Source organism: Pinus tabuliformis, chromosome 9 (genome assembly GCF_031772625.1).
Source record: "Pinus tabuliformis cultivar Carrire ecotype Pingquan chromosome 9, CPIR1, whole genome shotgun sequence".
NCBI classification, from domain to species: Eukaryota; Viridiplantae; Streptophyta; class Pinopsida; order Pinales; family Pinaceae; genus Pinus; species Pinus tabuliformis.
In genome coordinates, this window is record NC_142307.1 from 61,721,217 (window position 1) to 61,730,150 (window position 8,934).

Sequence of the window (8,934 nt, forward strand, 5' to 3'; positions counted from 1 at the left end):
GCCAAGTCTTGCAAAATTCTACACAACCAAACAATTTCACATGATGCTTCCCATGCTGAAATGTACTCTGCTTCTGCTAAAGAAGTAGCCATTGTAGCTTGTTTCTTACAACTCCAAGATACTACTGCTAACCCCATGTTCATTAAATAACCTAATGTTGATGCTCGATCATCAATGCTTCCAGCAAAGTTAGCATCTGAATATCCACCAAGTACAAATTTTTTAGTATTTGTGTAAAGAAGACCAAAATCTTTTGTTCCTTGGATATATCAAAGAACTCTTTTGGCTACATTCCAGTGGCTGTCTCATGGTTCCTGCATAAAATGTGAAAGAATACTAACTGCTTAAGATAAATCAGGGCAAGTATTTATTAAATAAATCAAGCTTCCAATCAACTATCTGTAAGTAGTATTGTCCACCTTTTCCCTCCCTTCAAATTTTGAAAGTTTCAAGTTTTGCTCCATGGGGGTAAGAACGGGCTTGCAATCCTGAATTCCAAATCATTGAAGAACCTATGCTGCATACTTACTTTGCGAAATGAAAATATGATGTGGACGTTGGAAGACTTCAACTCCAAGATAGTAGTGAAGTAATCCCAAATCTGTCATCTTAAAACCTGCATGTAACTCCTTTTTCACCTGTGCAATATGATCATCGTTGTTTCCAGTAATGATCAAATCATCTACATACATAACAAGAATCATCAGATATTTTCCCTGCTGTCACACATACAAAGTATCATCAGATTCACTTCGTTGAAAACCAACTTTCCTAAGGTATTCATCCATGTTTGCATACCAACCTCAAGGAGCTTGTTTTAACCCATATAAAGCCTTGATCAATTTGCAGACTTTATGTTCTTGCCCTTCAATTTCAAAACCTGGTGGTTGTGACATATAGACTTCTTCCTGTAAATCCCCGTTGAGAAAATAACTTTTCACATCCATTTGAAGAATGTTCCATCCTCTCTGAGCAGCCAATGCAAGTATTAATCGGATGGTGGTCCATTTACCTGTAGGAGAAAAAGTTTCCTCATAATCAATGCCTTCCTGCTGCGCAAAACCTTTAGCGACAAGTCTTGCTTTATACTTTTCAAGTTCACCCTTTTGGTTGTACTTAATTCTGTAAACCCATTTGCATCCTATGGGATTAACATTTTGAGGACAATCAACAAGTTTCCAAGTGTTGTTATCAATTACTGCTCGATATTCTTCAATCATAGCCTATTTCCATTCTTTATGTTTTACTGCTTCTTTGTATGTGGAAGGTTCAGTAATATCATGTGCTGTCAAGGCAAAATTTCCTTCACTTCTATGTGACTTTATTGTCTCTGTTTTATTCTACTCATCATCCTTTATGTTATCTCAAAATCAAGCCCTGGAAGGCTGCAACCCAGGAAGACTTCAAGTAACTATTTCACACCAATCTTTTGACTAAGCCTTAGCCTCCTTAGCCTGAGAGGGCTCTCTCAAAGGATTATTGATTTTGACTATTAATAAGATGGCTAACTCTTGTGAATAACATTGACAAATAATGAAGGCTGGACAAACATTACATAAGTTTCCATTGGGCCTATGGAGTCAAACATACTACAGCAAACAATAATGATGCCTTACATAGAAGTCAGGGCATTTAGCATTTGGATGTTCAGAATACCACTTATATAAAACCACAGTTTACAAAGACATACAGGAAGTCAGAGCATGAGCAATGAATTCTGAGTGATTATGCATTTGTACAACTGTAAAAGAACACTAAAGAAAATATACCATCACACATTCTGAACAAGAAAATCCCTTATGAATCCTGAGAAGTAAAACAGTCATTTATATTACTGAACTCTGTTTTTTCATAAGCCAAAACAGTCCTCTGTTTTATAAAATATCCAACCCCCATTACATAGGTGTTCCAGCTATATATAGAAAATCCTTATTGTAACTACTTCAAGCTTCCTCCTCCAACATGAGGGGAACTCGAATTCTGCCTATGATGACACCTATCTGCTTTACAACAAACTATTAAATACAATTAGTGCTAACTGGAGTTCTAAAGAGTTCTAATTTGACTATGACTCTAACTCTATCTTCTTTGTAGAATGATTCCTTCTTGTTCTTTGACACTTGGACTCCTTGCAGTTTGGCTGAGATGGCTGAGATGAGTATTTAAAGCTCCATGTTGGCCTCGGATGCTGAATACTTTAACTGCTCAGTGATGTTAGGTGATATCCCTTGCTTTTCGGTTCCAGTCCTCCATAACTTCGAATATACAGCAGCATGTTTTTAGCCCTTTTAATAACCCAAAAATATAGGACATCACCATGTTCCTGATGTGTTGGAGGCTTCATCGATGGCCAGGTGTGCAAGCCAAAATTCCTTGTATGCAACTCATTCAATACCCTATGACCGGTAATAAAGTGGCTTTATAACAGAAACTTCAAACTTGAGTTAAAGCATTCCACCTTTTAAAGGTACAGCTGTCTTGATCTGAATGGTTGTGATGGCTTCATTTGGTCCCTTACATGTCCTTTAGGTGTTTCCTTTTGAAAATTCCCGCACATATTACCAAACTGTTTTTCTGCGTTGAAAACACCACCTACAGCAGTTTCGTAGCGCGCTACGAAACTGCTGAATTGTTTAAACAGCTTGTCTTTGCCCTGAGGTATTTACCGCCTAGACATTTGATTGCCAAAACTCCTTTTGATCTTTGATACATATAGCAGGGATATACATGTCCTCAAAACAATAAAACTAAGCAAAATTTGACAAAATTTAGAACAAAACCTTTCTTTGAACAGTAACTTCATTTCGCAGCTAACTGGCCTAACTGTGCCTTCAAGTCTTCAACTTTCTTCCTCATAGCTTTATTTTCAGCTCTTAGATGCATATTTATCTTTCTGATGAATTTGGCCTCCTTAATTGCGGGAACTGTCCATGTGTAAACATCGGCTACTGAATCCACCTGGTTTACTAGGTTTTCACTTCCTTTCCATACAGCTTTACGATAATTTGCATACCTGACTGCAGACTCCCTAGTGGCATTCTTCACCTGAGCAATCTCATGTTTAGCTGCTTCTAACTGGTTCCTTATAGCTATAATATTACCTCCTTGAGATATGATGACTGTTCTATTTGTGTCTTTTTTCTTAATTTTCTCTGCCTCCTCTGTTCTGGGCAATTCCTTGGCTTCCTTTGTTCTGGGCAATTTCTCAGCTTCCTTTACTTGCTTCCTTGTAATAGGTCTTCTGGGTTTGAAAATGAATTCTTCACCTGGTTCATCAAACTTCAGCCTTTTTGAGGCCTTAGGCTTCTTGGTACTTTCTGGTGATGACTGTGTCAAATCAATATGCACTGGTTCAATTTGCTCAAACTCAATGGCTTCCAATAAATCATTCAGGCTTGCCTTAGATACTGGGCTTTCTTCAACAGCTAAGGCTTTACCTTTTTCTTTACTTATTTGGCTTCTTGTCCTTACCCTTGACACTGTTTCAGATCTACTTGTTTCAGGTACAGTCCTCTTATGCTGAGCTTCTTCTTTTGTTGATTGCTGAGGTTGTTCTCTAATGATCAGTGGCTTCACTGGTTTTCTTAGTTGTAACTTGGCTTGCTTTTTATCTCTTGCCTCTTTTTGAAGCTCATCTATCGTGAGTTCTTTGACTGGTTGTTCTTTAACTGGTTGTGGAGTAAGTCCAGTTTTGCTTTGGAAACCAGCCATGAAGATGAACGAATTCCAGTCTCTGCCTATCTTCTGAAGGCCATCTAAAACTAACAATTTAACCAAACCATGGTGAAACAAAGAAGTTTCACAATCCTCTTTCCTCAGCTGCACCTTATCACACATTTTACTCAAACTGCGAAATAAGTAAAAAGGAATGTCTATGGAAGCTTTCCCAGTGAAATGTAAAAGTAGCTTGAAGTGATAAGAGTAGACCTTATTGTATCTTCCTTCACAGGTCAAGTATTTCTGAATACAGGTGAGAAGAAGGGCATAATGCTCCTTGACATAGTTTCTGGGCACTGCTTTTGTTAGGTCTTCATTCACATATGCCTCTTTTAAAAACTCTTTGCATGGATTCATATCAAACTTAAAATTCTTAAACCATTCTTGCCGCCCTCTTGGAATCTCAATTACAGCAGCTATTGCCTCCGGAGACACTTGAACTTCCAACATAGCTATTTTTGAATTTAAACCGGTGAAGTTTAAAGCAAACTCTTTGGTTACCTGCGCATGTCCTCCTTGCAGCTTTTTACAAAAGTTCCAGCACCCGGCATCTTTGAATGCTTTCTTCACACCTTCATCTCTCAATGCTATATCCAAACCTTCGGGTTCGGTTCTCTGGCATTTTCCAGATCTGTGTTCTTTCCTCTCCATTTTGCTTTTGAAATATTCACACACACAATGACCAACAGCTTCAGTTGAAATGGCGGATCAGTTCTCTTTAACTCGGCCTCGCTTGTAATCAGGCTTGCTTGAAAACAGCCTCGCTTGAAAACTCAAATACATCATCATACGAGCTTGTCACTTATGCATCACTTACGATCATCATAAAGATCCATGCATGGTAAAATCCATTGGAATGATATTTCGGTGCATTTCAACAAATCTATTGGTGGAGTAGTGACTAATGAGCGTTTAGACATGCTACGGGAGGGTACACAAACTGTCATGAGAGGACAGAATTGGTGACTCATCAACAGACTTGACACTTTGGGAAAGATTCGCTGCGAAATGCACGAATCCCCGATTTTGCAGCGCGGTTAGTTTTGAATTCTAATAATGCACTGCGAAATGGCTTAATGATCACGCGCTGCGGAATGGCTAAACAATGATTACGCTGCGAAATCACGAAAAGAATCGGTGGCTAGGATAAGACAAGACATGACTTATGAAACCATGATGGTGAAGGAGGACCAATAGAATTCGAGTCTAATTTAAATCAAACACCTTTAAAGCTCCAACCCTAAGTAAGAAACATACAACGAAAACAATTTGCCACAGACTTTTGACATTGAACTAGGACAAAAAAAATTCTAAGTGATAACACTTTACATCTTTCAAAAGTTGAACTGCCCATTTTGGTAGTTGATGCTCAGTTCTTTGAGATTCTGAAAAGTCACCATCATTGTAAAAAGGATTAATATAAATTGATGTTCATCGATCAGTTGGAGATTCTGGAGGTGGAGAATCACTGTCAGAAGAACTGTTGCTGCTTGGAGATGCGGATGAACTGCTAGAAGATCCAGATGGTTTTTTTGAAGTAGATGGACTCGATGAATCATCTTCAAATGAAGGAAAATCAAGTTCATACCAATTTGGTGAATTTGGTTGACTTTTTGTATTTCCTTTTCTTCGATTGCCTTTAGTTTCTAACTTTTGAAGAAGTCGTTTCATTTCTTCAGCACTCTTACTCTCTGTTTCATCAAAAATTACATCCTTGCTCACAATAAATTTTCCATTGGTCAAAAGACGGTACCCTTTCTTCTCATTAGAATAGCCAATCATTGTGCATTTTAAACTTCTTGAGTCAAGCTTAGTTCATTTTTCTTTTGGAACTAAGGCATAACATAATGATCCAAAAACTCTAAGATGTTTAACTCGAGGTTTGAAACCAAACCAAGCTTGATAAGGTGTGATTCCATCTAAAGAAGCAGTTGGAGATCTATTTCTTAAGTAGACAACTGTATGAATTTCTTCTGCCCAATATGTTGGACTTAACCTTTTAAAAGTTAACATAGATCTCACCATTCCTAACAAGGTGTAATTCATTCTTTCTACTACTCCATTTGTTGTGGAGTGTAACATTGGTAAGATGTCGTTTTATGCCATTATCACTGTGTTGAAGCCTCGAAAATCGCTGCAACAACATCGGGGATAACCACCCGGTCCGGACCTTAGTACAGCTCCTTTTCCGTTTGGAATAGTGGCTCCGACTGGGGATAATGGGACCAGTTTCCCAAAAGTGGATAAACAGGATGAATGGATGATTTATAAACTAGACTAACGGTGAGAAAATAACTAAACTATTAACAAGAATACATAAATTATGATCTATCCCGGGAACCTATTGAGCTTTAAAGTGCAGCACTTGATGATCTGTGTCTATAAACAGGCATATAGATGACTCTATTTAACAGACATAGACATTATTTCATTCGTGATTACTATGCTTAAATAGTTAAGCAAAGCGATTGAAGCGATATTACCACACTTATCATTCATATCATTGACATATGCATGATTAAAAAGAAATGCACATCATAAAACATCCAATAGTGGTATGAATGTAGATCTGCTGTTACAGCGCATGCATATAATCAATAATAGCAAGAATAATCACATAACAATTCATATGAAAGGAATGAATTCAGACATAGATAGAAATACCATATGAGCTGCTTGACGCTCCCAATATCAATCGCTACTTGTCGTTCTTCCTTCAACGCAAAAAACATTCTCAACAAAGACAATAGTGCACAATTGCATAAAAAGCTTCCTTGTCGAATTAAGAACAACTGGTCCAGTTTCATAAAAGAATATTGACTGAAGCACAATAGTGCAAACTTCAGTCTTTAAGTCTGGTACAAAACTTTACGACCCTTTCCAAAACAATGAAAGGGTCTATAAATACTAAATTAATCTAAATATCTATTAAACTGAAATCCTACTAAATCGGTATCAATAAATCTTGATCTTATTTTCCTCAGCGATCTGGCAATTGGCGGCATGATTCATCAAGTAGGCTGCTTGCCTTTAAATCTGAGCTGACTTATCGCAAGCATTGGCTCTACTTCAGGAGGTTTGTTGAGGCGCGAACTGAGCTGGGCGGCATAGGTGGCATCCTGAATATCGGGAATTATATACCCGATCGCATCTGTTAGGCACTTAAGGGCGGCTCTCTGTGTATGCGGCTTAATCAAGAAGAGCCAATATGCCTCGAAGGTTAAACTGTTAATCCCGGTGATTAATCTCCCCTTTTCCTCTAAATCAGGATAACATGATTGCTCCAATGTGTTTTTTGTTGTCAACTTTCCTGGTGTACAATGGGAAATCATATTTGATAAGTAGAGAGTGTTGTTAACTAGTTCAACTAGATTGCTGGACGTTGATTTACATCTTGAAGCCGCCCTCTCTGCTTTCATCATCTGAGACTGCCATTCTATGAAGAGTATATCTTTATATGTTTCTGAGATCCTGGGCAAATTTGCTACTCTCCCTTGATCAGAATCTTGCCAGTCAAGAAATGCAGTTATGATCTCTTCGGCTTGATCTAATTCATTTATGGCCTTCTCTACCTGCTAATTTATGGATGTCGTTAACTCACACAGTGGCTCTGCCTGAGCGATTTGTTGACACAGGAGCTTAATTTGGGATATTAATGCAGTGTTTATTTGTAATGCTTCTGCTCTGAATTCATCCACTTGTGGAGCGCCCTTTATTTTTTCGAGCTGTGATGACAATTGAGCGATTTGCTCATCCTTTGTTTTCATCATTTGCTCGTTTGCTGCCCTTAATTGTGCCAATGCCTCTGATAATTCCTTCTGTTTCTGGATCGCGCTTTCGTCGATCCTTTGCTTTTCTGCCTGCAATTGTTGAGTTAGTTGACTGTTCACTTGCTGTTGTGTCAACAATTGCTGCTCTGCCTATTCTGCCTTCTGCTTTGTCTCAGCCAATTCTGCCTGTAATGCGAAAATTTCTTGATCCTTGGTTTTCAGTAGAAGACTTACCTCCGATGCCTTATCGATTGTCGCTGCCGAATAGGCTCCCGCATACTGTGACAGTTTTGTTAGGTCATCAGAGGGGTCAAATTCCTCCTTCCAAACCACGCTGCCCGTAACAGTTTGCTCTGGGAAAAGGGAAGGTTGATCAATCCTCCTTCTTTTCCTTTGTCGTTTTACCACTACTTTATGCCTCGGGCTGTAGAAAACATCCAGGGGAGGAATATCTTCTACCTGAAGAATGATTTGGTCGGAGGGATCTTTTGGTATTACCTCAACATCCTTAGAAATGGGTGGGCCGCTGGTTCCACTTAGAACTTGAGGTGAAGTGATGTCCTATGTATCGTTTGTCTTGGAAGTGTCTGTATCCTTGGAACATTCCAACCCACTGATGATAGAGTCAAATTGCTTCCATTCCTGGAGCAATTTAGGGTCAATACGAGTATCTATCTTGACATCAATGGTGGTTTGTTTTTGCTTTTCGGCTTGGGACTCCTTCCGCACTTCTTCCTGCTCTTTCTTCTGTTGCTTCTCTTGTTCTTTCTTTTGCCTTTCCTCATGCTCTTTCATTTGTTGTTCCTCTTTCTCTTTCCTCTGTCTCTCCTCCTGTGCTCTCTTCTGCCTTTCTTCTTTTTCTTTTCTCTGCCTTTCCTCCTATTCCTTCTTATGATCCTTTGTTATAACCGGAGGTTCCTTTGACTGTTGCCGACCAGGCTCGCTTGATGATGTCGCTGGGGTTGTTGCTAGTAAATCTAGAGGCAGAGTTTGCAACCTCTGTTCTCTAAGTTTATTAAATTCAGTCAACCCTTCATCATTATATTTCACTTTGGTGAATTCTTTAACCTGATATATTGACTCAGCTGAAGAGAACAGGTCGTCAAACATGTCTTCCTTATGGTCAAATCTTGTCAATTTGGCCTGTTCTAGTGCATTATAGACAACTTTGTTTGGATCAAATGGCCTATTTGGGAGAGTTGCCAGAGTTAAGGATTGAATCTTTGTGGCTTCCTTTTCTGCATGCTTGAGATCATGCAGAGTATAGACACCACACCTCAAGGGAAAAGAGGGCCAGCCCCTCTTCTTTTCTTTCTTGAGAGTCTGTGTAACACTCTCAGCCATAATCTGGTAAGCGATTTCCCTTGCCAGCAGTTTATCAGGTATGTATAAAGGGAGGACATGGGGGTTGGCTTGGCTGCCGAAAACTCTTATGTAGGTAAATCTC